The following is a 13,549-nucleotide window of genomic DNA, read 5'->3' as shown; positions in this document are numbered from 1 at the left end:
TGTTGGTAACGTTTCAGGCAGGGCAGGGAAGGAGATGCGGTGGCGGTGTAAGGACTAAGGAAGGTGAGTTGTATTTGTGAAGTCCACTGCTGAAATTGTAGGTGAATGTTCCGTACTTGGTGCACTGCAAAACTGTGATTTTATTTCTCTCATTCTTGGCCGTACAGAGAGGGAGAGGGACGTGTTTATTTCAGCCGCATCGATTTCCATCGATAGACGAGTGAGACAAGAAAATGCCAGCGGGTCGAGCTCTTATCCCTCGTGCATCGTTTCAAAAACGTAAGTGGATGTGTGTTTGTACTGCTCCATCGCGATAGATTTCTTTTGCGTTGTGTTATGTTTGCGTTCTGGAGAGCCCGTTTTGCATTGAGTAACTGAGGACCCGCCAGATCAGTTGGCGTTACATTTCTGTGGCCAACACTTTTGTGGTTTCTCTATGTTATCAGTTAATTGGATTGTTATCATAAAAAGTAAATATTTCATGGTCAGGATAGTGTGTTATCGGCCCTTTGAATACGTACTGTCCGTGTTGAGCAGGGAACAGTAAGACTTTGAAGTGCGCTACGTCACGTAAGTCACGTTTTCGCAAGATGAATGTTGTAGTGTTGTAGCCTTCGTTGTATACATATCATCCGGCTAGGTTAACTTCCATCTAATGCATAACAGTGCATGCATTTTTTACTTGTCGTATCCTGTTCTTTGCTCACACGAAAAGATACGTTTCATGTCATAAACGTTGGATTGATAAGATCTCGCGCGCACGCGCTCTCTTGGGAATACAAGTTCCACTTTCTCGTGTGAACTATTTTGTTTTTGTTGTATGTCTCATCTTTGACATATCGTTGGCATGTTGTGTTCAAAAAAGCTGGTTTGGATGTTCTCTTCATTATTGAAGAAACTGAGATTTTTTGAGATAATCAAGTGTACAGAAGGAAAAAGGGAAGCCTACAACACGGGGTATTCCCAGGCGGTCTCCCATCCAAGTACTAACCCCGCCCGACAGGGCTTAACTTCGGTGATCGGACGAGAACCGGGTGTTTTCCCTGTGGTATGGTCGTAGACAAGTAATTTGCCGTGAAAATTAACTTTGTTATAAGGGAAAATGAAAACGAGGTCAGAGCAAGCACAATGTGCTTTGTCCTCTTGCCGTCAACGCAAGTGCCATGCAATGCTGGTGCTGCTGCCCACTGTACAAGAGCGATCGTTGTGTGCGCCTCGCTTTCAAGTTGGCTTTGGGCATTCTTCCTTGGCACGGATTGTAATCGGACCACCATATCTCGTGGGCCATGAGACTGGGAGCACCTTGTCCGCTGTGAGCATTACGGGCATCGCTTCTCGGCCTTTTTGGCTAAGATCAAGTGTAGTATCTGTTCTTATCAGCTTAATATCTGATACGCTGCTGCTCATCGAGCAGCTCATATATTAAACTGATTTTTGGAACTGGGCCGTGGAAAAGAGGCTTGCCTCGTCCCGGCCACGGGTTGCCTCGGTATAGCACTACCTCCGAGCGTGGCCCACTTCCCTCTGGGGAAGAAATAATCAAGTGAAAGCAGAAAAAGTGACCAAGCAACCAACCTTCACATTCTCTTCTCTTTTCTAGGTAGCATAGCAGCGAGTGGACAGCACGACACGACAGGACGAGGAGCACGTGACCTCCATTACCACATGGTATGCGCAGACAAGTTGCGTTTTGCGGTCCCGGAGAGGCTGAAAAGGCATACTTACCTGACGCGGGAGGCACTGTGATCAGGGAGGCAGTCCTCTCAAGGTGAGGCTCTTTCATTGCACTTCGATTGGGTTGACCCTTGCGATTACCCCAAATGTGGGTAACTCGAGCGTATAATTTCTGGTAGTGGGGACCTGCGTTCGCGCTAGTCCCCGCACCAAACCCCGGTGGCAAAGTTGGCTAATGGGAAGGTTTGTTGGTAACGTTTCAGGCAGGGCAGGGAAGGAGATGCGGTGGCGGTGTAAGGACTAAGGAAGGTGAGTTGTATTTGTGAAGTCCACTGCTGAAATTGTAGGTGAATGTTCCGTACTTGGTGCACTGAAAAACTGTGATTTCATTTCTCTCATTCTTGGCCGTACAGAGAGGGAGACGACGTGTTTATTTCAGCCGCATCGATTTCCATCGATAGACGAGTGAGACAAGAAAATGCCAGCGGGTCGAGCTCTTATCCTCGTGCATCGTTTCGAAAACGTAAGTGGATGTGTGTTTGTACTGCTCCATCGCGATAGATTTATTTTGCGTTGTGTTATGTTGCGTTCTGGAGAGCCCGTTTTGCATTGAGTAACTGAGGACCCGCCAGATCAGTTGGCGTTACATTTCTGTGGCCAACACTTTGTGGTTTCTCTATGTTATCAGTTAATTGGATTGTTATCATAAAAAGTAAATCTTTCATGGTCAGGATAGTGTCTTATCGGCCCTTTGAATACGTACTGTCCGTGTTGAGCAGGGAACAGTAAGACTTTGAAGTGCGCTACGTCACGTAAGTCACGTTTTCGCAAGATCAATGTTGTAGTGTTGTAGCCTTCGTTGTATACATATCATCCGGGCTAGGTTAACTTCCATCTAATGCATAACAGTGCATGCATTTTTTACTTGTCGTATCCTGTTCTTTGCTCACACGAAAAGATACGTTTCATGTCATAAACGTTGGATTGATAAGATCTCGCGCGCACGCGCTCCCTTGGGAATACAAGTTCCACTTTCTCGTGTGAACTATTTTGTTTTTGTCGTATGTCTCATCTTTGACATATCGTTGGCATGTTGTGTTCAAAAAACCTGGTTTGGAATGTTCTTTCATTGAAAGAAACTGAGATTTTTTGAGATAATCAAGTGTACAGAAGGAAAAAGGGAAGCCTACAACACGGGGTATTCCCAGGCGGTCTCCCATCCAAGTACTAACCCCGCCCGACAGGGCTTAACTTCGGTGATCGGACGAGAACCGGTGTTTTCCCTGTGGTATGGTCGTAGACAAGTAATTTGCCGTGAAAATTAACTTTGTTATAAGGGAAAATGAAAACGAGGTCAGAGCAAGCACAATGTGCATTTGTCCTCTTGCCGTCAACGCAAGTGCCATGCAATGCTGGTGCTGCTGCCCACTGTACAAGAGCGATCGTTGTGTGCGCCTCGCTTTCAGGTTGGCTTTGGGCATTCCTTCCTTGGCACGGATTGTAATCGGACCACCATATCTCGTGGCCATGAGACTGGGAGCACCTTGTCCGCCGTGAGCATTTACGGGCATCGTGCCAAAAGTACTGAGATTCTGTTAAAAAATTACAAAATGTTAAAAACCACCAAGTGGTGGCACTTTATGTAAAGTGGCTGAGAATACAGGTGTGCGTCGTAAGGGGTACTGTTTGCTAGTGGTGGTACCGACAGTCTTGTTTCTTCGGGTGTTTCCTCCATCCTCCCAATCTGTTGAACCTTTGGAGGTGGAAATGGTTGAGGTATCCACTCCTCGTAAACGCGGTTGTGATTCCGTTGAGAACCTCCTCTGATAGCTCTTCTGTTACTCCTTCCCGGAAGGCTCTTACAAAGGTGGCTAAGAAGAGCGGAGCTGCGCCCTCTTCTACTAAATCGAAGACTCGTGCTTCAGCTGATACTGTCAAGTCTGCGAAGCACGAAGGTTTGCCTGATGTGTCGTTTTCCCTCCCCCAACGCAAAGCACGTACATAGTTACTCTTTTACTGTACTCCATTATGGCTCTGTCAGTTGTCTCAATTAACGTCAACGGTCTGCGAGACCAGTCTAAGCGAGCTGGGTTTGTACAGTGGCTTCATTCCTTGCCTGTTGTTTCCTGATGTAGTGTGCCTCCAAGAGGCCCACTGCATCTCCCTCAGTGAGTGTCAGTCCTGGTTTCCAGTCATCTGGTCTTTCCGTTGTGGTGTCTCCGGCTCTAATAAGTCCTTGTGGTTGTATGTTTTTGTTTTCGTCCAGTGTTGTCCCTTGTTAAATCTCTTCCTCTGATAGTTGTGGTCGGTTTTTGTTATGTGAGTTTTCTTTGCGTGGCGCTGTGTTCAGGGTTGCTTGCATTTATGCTCCCAATCGTAACCCTGATCGTGATGCCTTCCTGGACGGGGTCTCTTCCCGATTAGACCCTTCAGTTCCCACCCTCCTCGCCGGCGATTTTAATACCGTCTTTGATCGCGCTGCTGACCGTGTGGGCTCCGTGGTCGGTGATACCTCGCGTGAGAGTGTTGTTGCCCTTGGTCGTCTTTTTGACGATGTCTGTTGTATTGATATTTGGAGATACCTCCATCCGTCTTCCTCCGCCTTTACCTGGACTAAGGCGGATGGCTCTATCTCCTCCCGTATAGATCTAATTGGGTGCCCTTATGTCTGGGTTGCGTCTCTGTCTCTGTTTGTGAAATTCTTCCGTGTCCGTTTTCAGACCATTGTGCTGTGTCCTGCTCTCTTACTGTTCCTGACGTTATTCCTCCTGGTCCGGGGCTTTGGAAGCTTAATACCTCAGTCCTGGAGGAGGAGGAGTACTGGTCTGTCGCCTTATTTCTGACTTTTGGGCCGATTGGAAGGACTGTAAGCTCTGTTTTTCCTCTCTTTCCAAGTGGTGGGATTCCGGTAAAGCAAAGATCGAAGGGCATTACGGTATCTTACTGTGTGCGCCGGTCGCAGAAAGAATCTTGGTCACGCGATTTGTTGGCTAGTTGGCGGCACACCTCAAGGCACGGCTTGATGCTGGTTGCCTGTCTGTTTTAGGTGTTTATCGATCCACCCTTGAACAGCTTTCCGCCTATGACATCAGGGCTGCTCAAGGTGCCCAAGTACGGTCACGTGTGTCCGATGGGTTGAGGAGGGCGAAGTCTCATCGGCGTACTTTTTTCGTTTAGAGAAGAAACGGTCTGCTGACCGGTGGGTTTCTGCGCTTCGGAACCCTGATGGGTCCATTGTTTCAACACCTTCTGATCTGTGTTCTTCGTTCGCCACTTTCTACTCCTCTCTTTTTTTACTGCCTGTCCTACGGATTCCGCCGCTCAAGATATTCTTCTCAGTAATGTGTCCCTCGTCCTTTCATCTGCCCAAGCTGATCTTTGTGAGGGCTTTCTGACTCTTGAGGAGTGTCATCGTGCCCTTGTTGGCATGGCTCGTCGTAAAGCCCCGGGGTCCGATGGCCTCTCCCATGGAGTTTTAACTTGAAATTCTGGGACGTCCTTGGGTCTGATTTAGTGGAGGTCTTGAATTCGTGTTATCTGTCTGGTTCTATGTCTTTGTCTCAACGGCGGGGTCTCATATCCTTAATCTTTAAGAAGGGAGATCGGTTGGACGCTCGTAACTGGCGCCCCATCTCCCTTCTCAACGTCGACTATAAGCTTGCTTCTCGTGTTTATTGCTGGGCGCCTTCTCAAAGTTATCCATCTGGTTTGTTAGTGAGGATCAGACCTGCGGTGTTCCTGGCAGGTTTATTGGCGAGAATGTTGCTCTTTTGCGTGATGTGGTTGCCTTTGCCACGGAATCTGACATCCCGTTGCCGTTCTCTCCTTAGACCAGGAAAAGGCCTTTGATAGAGTGGATTGGTCATTTATGTGTGCTACTTTGTCGAGGATGGGTTTTGGCCCATCTTTTGTCCGTTGGGTTGTTCTGTTCTATTCTGCTGTCCAAAGCTCTGTAGTTGTTAATGGTTATCTGTCTCGGTTTTTTCCTTTGTCTCGTGGCGTGCGTCAGGGCTGTCCTTTGTCTCCATTATTGTATGTTCTAGTTTCTGAAGTGCTTGCTGTTAACATTCGTGCCAATCCACGTATCATTGGTCTTTCTGTCCCCGGGCCCCCGCGGGCCCTGTCTCCGATCTCGCAGTACGCCGATGACACCTCTCTCATTGTCACGTCTGATATTGCCATTGCTGCTATTTTTGAAGTTTATGCTCTTTTTGAAAGGGGTTCTGGTGCTAAGCTTAATCAGGGATCCAAATCCAAGGGATTGTGGCTCGGTTCGTGGTCTGGCAGGACTGACCCCCCTGTCACCCTGGACTGGGACCTCGGCCAAGATCAAAGTGCTGGGCGTCTTTATTGGGCCTGGGAATTTGGAGGAAGTGAACTGGCGTCCTAGGATTGATGCCGTGGAGAATGTGCTGGCTTCTTGGAGGCAACGCTCCCTGTCCTACGGCGGGAGAGCTCTCGTCATCAACGCCTTGGCCCTTTCTAGGGTTTTGGTACATTGCCTCCCTAATTCATGTCCCCCCTTGGGTTTCTTCCGAGCTTTGTAAATTGGTTTTTGGGTTTTTTTGGAAGGGCAAACGCGATCTGGTTTCTCGTGCTGTTGTTGTTCAGCCTACATCTGCTGGTGGGTTTTTCTGTCATTGATCTTCGTCTTAAGGTTTCTGCGCTTCTTGTCCAGTGGGTTCGGCGTTTCACTGTTTTCTCCGCGTAGTTGGGTCCATTTCTTTTCCTTTTGGTGTGATTCTCGTTTTGGTGTCCCTGCTCTTGATGTTGTTCTGTCCCGTCCTGAGGCCTTTTCCTCCAAGTCCCTCCCCCCGTTTTACTCTGCTCTTCTGTCTGCTTGGCGTTTGGTTGGTGGTTCCTTTTCCCGTCGGCGTCGTTCCTCCCTTGTCATTGCGTCTTTGTCCCCTCATCATGTTTGCTGCTGTTTCCTCTATCTCTGCAAATTCTGTTTATTTGTTTTTGCTGTCTGAGGATCGTCCGACTCCCCATTGTGTTGACAAGTTTTTTCCTTTGTATGGCTATACTCTCTACTGGCCTTCGACCTGGTCCCAATTGTTCTTCTTCAATCTTGACCGCCCAGTGATCGATCTCAACTGAAAGGTCGCCATGGCGTGTTGTACACTGCCGATCGCCTTGTCGGTTTTTGGGTACTCGGTCGACCCTTCTTGCTTTTTGCCGTCTTGCCTCTGAATGTCCTTCTCACTTGTTTTTCTCCTGCCCTCTTGCTCATAGTGTTCTTTCATGGTTACAGTCTCTATTGTTTGGTTTTTTCGTCTTCGTCCCCTTCTTTGGTTTGCCGTCACGTGCTGTTTGGTTTTTGACCCGGCTGAGATCCGTCGAGTTCCTCGTGTTTTCGTGTACATCCTAGGTTGTCTGTAAGTATTTTATCTGGCTCGCTCGGAATGACTTTCGTTTCCGTAATGTGCCGCCCGGTGCTCTCGATGTCATCGCAAAGGTCCGCTCTCGTGTCAAGTTCAATCTACCTCTCCTTTTTAAGCGTTTCAAGTCCCCCCGTCGTCTACGTTATTTTCATCGTCAGTGGGGTGCGTCTGGCATTATCGGCTCTGTTTGCAATGGTCGTTTTTCTCTGTCCCAGTTCTAGTCCCATTGTCGCCCCAAGCTGTTGCTGTCTCGCGGCGTACCTACTCCTGTTAGGATGAGTCTTTCTGACTGGCGTCCTTGTCAGGTCTGCCATTCGCCGCTGCACAGTTCGGTTGTTTTTGTTTTGTCCTGTAGTCCTTCGTCCTGTTGGTTTGCTTGTTTGTTTGTTTGATGTGGAAATGCCATTCTCGAGTGTAAGTCGGACGAGGCGTCTCGTGAATGCTTTTCTTCGTTAGTTTTGTTTTTTTTTTTTGTTTGTAGGGGCGGGGTTCGATTCCCCGGTGACGTTTGACGTGCTGGTGCACCCCCGTTTGAGGCGAACCATTGTTGTTGATGGATGAGTCTGAATGTCTGGCAGCCATTGCACTCACCCTACCGGGGGGCTGCCATTCGCCTTAAACATAAAAAAAACTTACCTGACGCGGGAGGCACTTGGTGATCAGGGAGGCAGTCCTCTCAAGGTGAGGCTCTTTCATTGCACTTCGATTGGGGTTGACCCTTGCGATTACCCCAAATGTGGGTAACTCGAGCGTATAATTTCTGGTAGTGGGGACCTGCGTTCGCGCTTAGTCCCGCACCAAACCCCGGTGGCAAAGTTGGCTAATGGGAAGTTTGTTGGTAACGTTTCAGGCAGGGCAGGGAAGGAGATGCGGTGGCGGTGTAAGGACTAAGGAAGGTGAGTTGTATTTGTGAAGTCCACTGCTGAAATTGTAGGTGAATGTCCGTACTTGGTGCACTGAAAAACTGTGATTTCATTTCTCTCATTCTTGGCCGTACAGAGAGGGAGACGACGTGTTTATTTCAGCCGCATCGATTTCCATCGATAGACGAGTGAGACAAGAAAATGCCAGCGGGTCGAGCTCTTATCCTCGTGCATCGTTTCGAAAACGTAAGTGGATGTGTGTTTGTACTGCTCCATCGCGATAGATTTCTTTTGCGTTGTGTTATGTTGCGTTCTGGAGAGCCCCGTTTGCATTGAGTAACTGAGGACCCGCCAGATCAGTTGGCGTTACATTTCTGTGCCAACACTTTGTGGTTTCTCTATGTTATCAGTTAATTGGATTGTTATCATAAAAAGTAAATCTTTCATGGTTCAGGATAGTGTCTTTATCGGCCCTTTGAATACGTACTGTCCGTGTTGAGCAGGGAACAGTAAGACTTTGAAGTGCGCTACGTCACGTAAGTCACGTTTTCGCAAGATCAATGTTGTAGTGTTGTAGCCTTCGTTGTATACATATCATCCGGGCTAGGTTAACTTCCATCTAATGCATAACAGTGCATGCATTTTTTACTTGTCGTATCCTGTTCTTTGCTCACACGAAAAGATACGTTTCATGTCATAAACGTTGGATTGATAAGATCTCGCGCGCACGCGCTCCCTTGGGAATACAAGTTCCACTTTCTCGTGTGAACTATTTTGTTTTTGTCGTATGTCTCATCTTTGACATATCGTTGGCATGTTGTGTTCAAAAAACCTGGTTTGGAATGTGTCTTTCTTTCATTGAAAGAAACTGAGATTTTTTGAGATAATCAAGTGTACAGAAGAAAAAGGGAAGCCTACAACACGGGGTATTCCCAGGCGGTCTCCCATCCAAGTACTAAACCCCGCCCGACAGGGCTTAACTTCGGTGATCGGACGAGAACCGGTGTTTTCCCTGTGGTATGGTCGTAGACAAGTAATTTGCCGTGAAAATTAAACTTTGTTATAAGGGAAAATGAAAACGAGGTCAGAGCAAGCACAATGTGCATTTGTCCTCTTGCCGTCACGCAAGTGCCATGCAATGCTGGTGCTGCTGCCCACTGTACAAGAGCGATCGTTGTGTGCGCCTCGCTTTCAGGTTGGCTTTGGGCATTCCTTCCTTGGCACGGATTGTAACGGACCACCATATCTCGTGGCCATGAGACTGGGAGCACCTTGTCCGCCGTGAGCCATTTACGGGCATCGCTTCTCGGCCTTTTGGCTAAGATCAAGTGTAGTAATCTGTTCTTATCAGCTTAATATCTGATACGCTGCTCATCGAGCAGCTCATATATTAAACTGATTTTTGGAACTGGGCCGTGGAAAAGAGGCTTGCCTCGTCCCGGCCACGGGTTGCCTCGGTATAGCACTACCTCCGAGCGTGGCCCACTTCCCTCTGGGGAAGAAATAATCAAGTGAAAGCAGAAAAAGTGACCAAGCAACCAACCTTCACATTCTCTTCTCTTTTCTAGGTAGCATAGCAGCGAGTGGACAGCACGACACGACAGGACGAGGAGCACGTGACCTCCATTACCACATGGTATGCGCAGACAAGTTGCGTTTTGCGGTCCCGGAGAGGCTGAAAAGGCATACTTACCTGACGCGGGAGGCACTGTGATCAGGGAGGCAGTCCTCTCAAGGTGAGGCTCTTTCATTGCACTTCGATTGGGTTGACCCTTGCGATTACCCCAAATGTGGGTAACTCGAGCGTATAATTTCTGGTAGTGGGGACCTGCGTTCGCGCTAGTCCCCGCACCAAACCCCGGTGGCAAAGTTGGCTAATGGGAAGGTTTGTTGGTAACGTTTCAGGCAGGGCAGGGAAGGAGATGCGGTGGCGGTGTAAGGACTAAGGAAGGTGAGTTGTATTTGTGAAGTCCACTGCTGAAATTGTAGGTGAATGTTCCGTACTTGGTGCACTGAAAAACTGTGATTTCATTTCTCTCATTCTTGGCCGTACAGAGAGGGAGACGACGTGTTTATTTCAGCCGCATCGATTTCCATCGATAGACGAGTGAGACAAGAAAATGCCAGCGGGTCGAGCTCTTATCCTCGTGCATCGTTTCGAAAACGTAAGTGGATGTGTGTTTGTACTGCTCCATCGCGATAGATTTATTTTGCGTTGTGTTATGTTGCGTTCTGGAGAGCCCGTTTTGCATTGAGTAACTGAGGACCCGCCAGATCAGTTGGCGTTACATTTCTGTGGCCAACACTTTGTGGTTTCTCTATGTTATCAGTTAATTGGATTGTTATCATAAAAAGTAAATCTTTCATGGTCAGGATAGTGTCTTATCGGCCCTTTGAATACGTACTGTCCGTGTTGAGCAGGGAACAGTAAGACTTTGAAGTGCGCTACGTCACGTAAGTCACGTTTTCGCAAGATCAATGTTGTAGTGTTGTAGCCTTCGTTGTATACATATCATCCGGGCTAGGTTAACTTCCATCTAATGCATAACAGTGCATGCATTTTTTACTTGTCGTATCCTGTTCTTTGCTCACACGAAAAGATACGTTTCATGTCATAAACGTTGGATTGATAAGATCTCGCGCGCACGCGCTCCCTTGGGAATACAAGTTCCACTTTCTCGTGTGAACTATTTTGTTTTTGTCGTATGTCTCATCTTTGACATATCGTTGGCATGTTGTGTTCAAAAAACCTGGTTTGGAATGTTCTTTCATTGAAAGAAACTGAGATTTTTTGAGATAATCAAGTGTACAGAAGGAAAAAGGGAAGCCTACAACACGGGGTATTCCCAGGCGGTCTCCCATCCAAGTACTAACCCCGCCCGACAGGGCTTAACTTCGGTGATCGGACGAGAACCGGTGTTTTCCCTGTGGTATGGTCGTAGACAAGTAATTTGCCGTGAAAATTAACTTTGTTATAAGGGAAAATGAAAACGAGGTCAGAGCAAGCACAATGTGCATTTGTCCTCTTGCCGTCAACGCAAGTGCCATGCAATGCTGGTGCTGCTGCCCACTGTACAAGAGCGATCGTTGTGTGCGCCTCGCTTTCAGGTTGGCTTTGGGCATTCCTTCCTTGGCACGGATTGTAATCGGACCACCATATCTCGTGGCCATGAGACTGGGAGCACCTTGTCCGCCGTGAGCATTTACGGGCATCGTGCCAAAAGTACTGAGATTCTGTTAAAAAATTACAAAATGTTAAAAACCACCAAGTGGTGGCACTTTATGTAAAGTGGCTGAGAATACAGGTGTGCGTCGTAAGGGGTACTGTTTGCTAGTGGTGGTACCGACAGTCTTGTTTCTTCGGGTGTTTCCTCCATCCTCCCAATCTGTTGAACCTTTGGAGGTGGAAATGGTTGAGGTATCCACTCCTCGTAAACGCGGTTGTGATTCCGTTGAGAACCTCCTCTGATAGCTCTTCTGTTACTCCTTCCCGGAAGGCTCTTACAAAGGTGGCTAAGAAGAGCGGAGCTGCGCCCTCTTCTACTAAATCGAAGACTCGTGCTTCAGCTGATACTGTCAAGTCTGCGAAGCACGAAGGTTTGCCTGATGTGTCGTTTTCCCTCCCCCAACGCAAAGCACGTACATAGTTACTCTTTTACTGTACTCCATTATGGCTCTGTCAGTTGTCTCAATTAACGTCAACGGTCTGCGAGACCAGTCTAAGCGAGCTGGGTTTGTACAGTGGCTTCATTCCTTGCCTGTTGTTTCCTGATGTAGTGTGCCTCCAAGAGGCCCACTGCATCTCCCTCAGTGAGTGTCAGTCCTGGTTTCCAGTCATCTGGTCTTTCCGTTGTGGTGTCTCCGGCTCTAATAAGTCCTTGTGGTTGTATGTTTTTGTTTTCGTCCAGTGTTGTCCCTTGTTAAATCTCTTCCTCTGATAGTTGTGGTCGGTTTTTGTTATGTGAGTTTTCTTTGCGTGGCGCTGTGTTCAGGGTTGCTTGCATTTATGCTCCCAATCGTAACCCTGATCGTGATGCCTTCCTGGACGGGGTCTCTTCCCGATTAGACCCTTCAGTTCCCACCCTCCTCGCCGGCGATTTTAATACCGTCTTTGATCGCGCTGCTGACCGTGTGGGCTCCGTGGTCGGTGATACCTCGCGTGAGAGTGTTGTTGCCCTTGGTCGTCTTTTTGACGATGTCTGTTGTATTGATATTTGGAGATACCTCCATCCGTCTTCCTCCGCCTTTACCTGGACTAAGGCGGATGGCTCTATCTCCTCCCGTATAGATCTAATTGGGTGCCCTTATGTCTGGGTTGCGTCTCTGTCTCTGTTTGTGAAATTCTTCCGTGTCCGTTTTCAGACCATTGTGCTGTGTCCTGCTCTCTTACTGTTCCTGACGTTATTCCTCCTGGTCCGGGGCTTTGGAAGCTTAATACCTCAGTCCTGGAGGAGGAGGAGTACTGGTCTGTCGCCTTATTTCTGACTTTTGGGCCGATTGGAAGGACTGTAAGCTCTGTTTTTCCTCTCTTTCCAAGTGGTGGGATTCCGGTAAAGCAAAGATCGAAGGGCATTACGGTATCTTACTGTGTGCGCCGGTCGCAGAAAGAATCTTGGTCACGCGATTTGTTGGCTAGTTGGCGGCACACCTCAAGGCACGGCTTGATGCTGGTTGCCTGTCTGTTTTAGGTGTTTATCGATCCACCCTTGAACAGCTTTCCGCCTATGACATCAGGGCTGCTCAAGGTGCCCAAGTACGGTCACGTGTGTCCGATGGGTTGAGGAGGGCGAAGTCTCATCGGCGTACTTTTTTCGTTTAGAGAAGAAACGGTCTGCTGACCGGTGGGTTTCTGCGCTTCGGAACCCTGATGGGTCCATTGTTTCAACACCTTCTGATCTGTGTTCTTCGTTCGCCACTTTCTACTCCTCTCTTTTTTTACTGCCTGTCCTACGGATTCCGCCGCTCAAGATATTCTTCTCAGTAATGTGTCCCTCGTCCTTTCATCTGCCCAAGCTGATCTTTGTGAGGGCTTTCTGACTCTTGAGGAGTGTCATCGTGCCCTTGTTGGCATGGCTCGTCGTAAAGCCCCGGGGTCCGATGGCCTCTCCCATGGAGTTTTAACTTGAAATTCTGGGACGTCCTTGGGTCTGATTTAGTGGAGGTCTTGAATTCGTGTTATCTGTCTGGTTCTATGTCTTTGTCTCAACGGCGGGGTCTCATATCCTTAATCTTTAAGAAGGGAGATCGGTTGGACGCTCGTAACTGGCGCCCCATCTCCCTTCTCAACGTCGACTATAAGCTTGCTTCTCGTGTTTATTGCTGGGCGCCTTCTCAAAGTTATCCATCTGGTTTGTTAGTGAGGATCAGACCTGCGGTGTTCCTGGCAGGTTTATTGGCGAGAATGTTGCTCTTTTGCGTGATGTGGTTGCCTTTGCCACGGAATCTGACATCCCGTTGCCGTTCTCTCCTTAGACCAGGAAAAGGCCTTTGATAGAGTGGATTGGTCATTTATGTGTGCTACTTTGTCGAGGATGGGTTTTGGCCCATCTTTTGTCCGTTGGGTTGTTCTGTTCTATTCTGCTGTCCAAAGCTCTGTAGTTGTTAATGGTTATCTGTCTCGGTTTTTTC

General features: G+C 48.1%; 9 non-coding genes across 9 annotated transcripts; 5 read left to right on the top strand and 4 right to left on the bottom strand.

Annotated features, from left to right (window-relative positions):
* Positions 1 to 942: 942 nt before the first annotated feature.
* LOC138036477 (5S ribosomal RNA) lies at positions 943 to 1,062 on the bottom strand. Its single transcript, XR_011129906.1, has one exon. It is a non-coding gene; the product is annotated as a 5S ribosomal RNA (ribosomal RNA).
* Positions 1,063 to 1,327: 265 nt separating this feature from the next.
* On the top strand, positions 1,328 to 1,523 carry LOC138036458 (U2 spliceosomal RNA). Its single transcript, XR_011129889.1, has one exon. It is a non-coding gene; the product is annotated as a U2 spliceosomal RNA (small nuclear RNA).
* A 194-nt stretch (positions 1,524 to 1,717) lies between these two features.
* LOC138036497 (U1 spliceosomal RNA) lies at positions 1,718 to 1,881 on the top strand. Its single transcript, XR_011129925.1, has one exon. It is a non-coding gene; the product is annotated as a U1 spliceosomal RNA (small nuclear RNA).
* Positions 1,882 to 2,857: 976 nt separating this feature from the next.
* LOC138036483 (5S ribosomal RNA) lies at positions 2,858 to 2,976 on the bottom strand. The gene has a single exon (XR_011129912.1). It is a non-coding gene; the product is annotated as a 5S ribosomal RNA (ribosomal RNA).
* A 4,710-nt stretch (positions 2,977 to 7,686) lies between these two features.
* LOC138036428 (U1 spliceosomal RNA) lies at positions 7,687 to 7,854 on the top strand. Its single transcript, XR_011129861.1, has one exon. It is a non-coding gene; the product is annotated as a U1 spliceosomal RNA (small nuclear RNA).
* Positions 7,855 to 8,832: 978 nt separating this feature from the next.
* LOC138036480 (5S ribosomal RNA) lies at positions 8,833 to 8,952 on the bottom strand. The gene has a single exon (XR_011129909.1). It is a non-coding gene; the product is annotated as a 5S ribosomal RNA (ribosomal RNA).
* Positions 8,953 to 9,219: 267 nt separating this feature from the next.
* Positions 9,220 to 9,412, top strand: LOC138036453 (U2 spliceosomal RNA). Its single transcript, XR_011129884.1, has one exon. It is a non-coding gene; the product is annotated as a U2 spliceosomal RNA (small nuclear RNA).
* A 194-nt stretch (positions 9,413 to 9,606) lies between these two features.
* LOC138036496 (U1 spliceosomal RNA) lies at positions 9,607 to 9,770 on the top strand. The gene has a single exon (XR_011129924.1). It is a non-coding gene; the product is annotated as a U1 spliceosomal RNA (small nuclear RNA).
* A 976-nt stretch (positions 9,771 to 10,746) lies between these two features.
* On the bottom strand, positions 10,747 to 10,865 carry LOC138036472 (5S ribosomal RNA). Its single transcript, XR_011129901.1, has one exon. It is a non-coding gene; the product is annotated as a 5S ribosomal RNA (ribosomal RNA).
* Positions 10,866 to 13,549: the final 2,684 nt, after the last annotated feature.

This window comes from Montipora capricornis, unplaced genomic scaffold (genome assembly GCF_036669925.1).
Source record: "Montipora capricornis isolate CH-2021 unplaced genomic scaffold, ASM3666992v2 scaffold_486, whole genome shotgun sequence".
Lineage (NCBI taxonomy): Eukaryota > Metazoa > Cnidaria > Anthozoa > Scleractinia > Acroporidae > Montipora > Montipora capricornis.
Note: the sequence above shows the minus strand (reverse complement) of the source record. Positions and strands in the feature narration are given on the sequence as shown.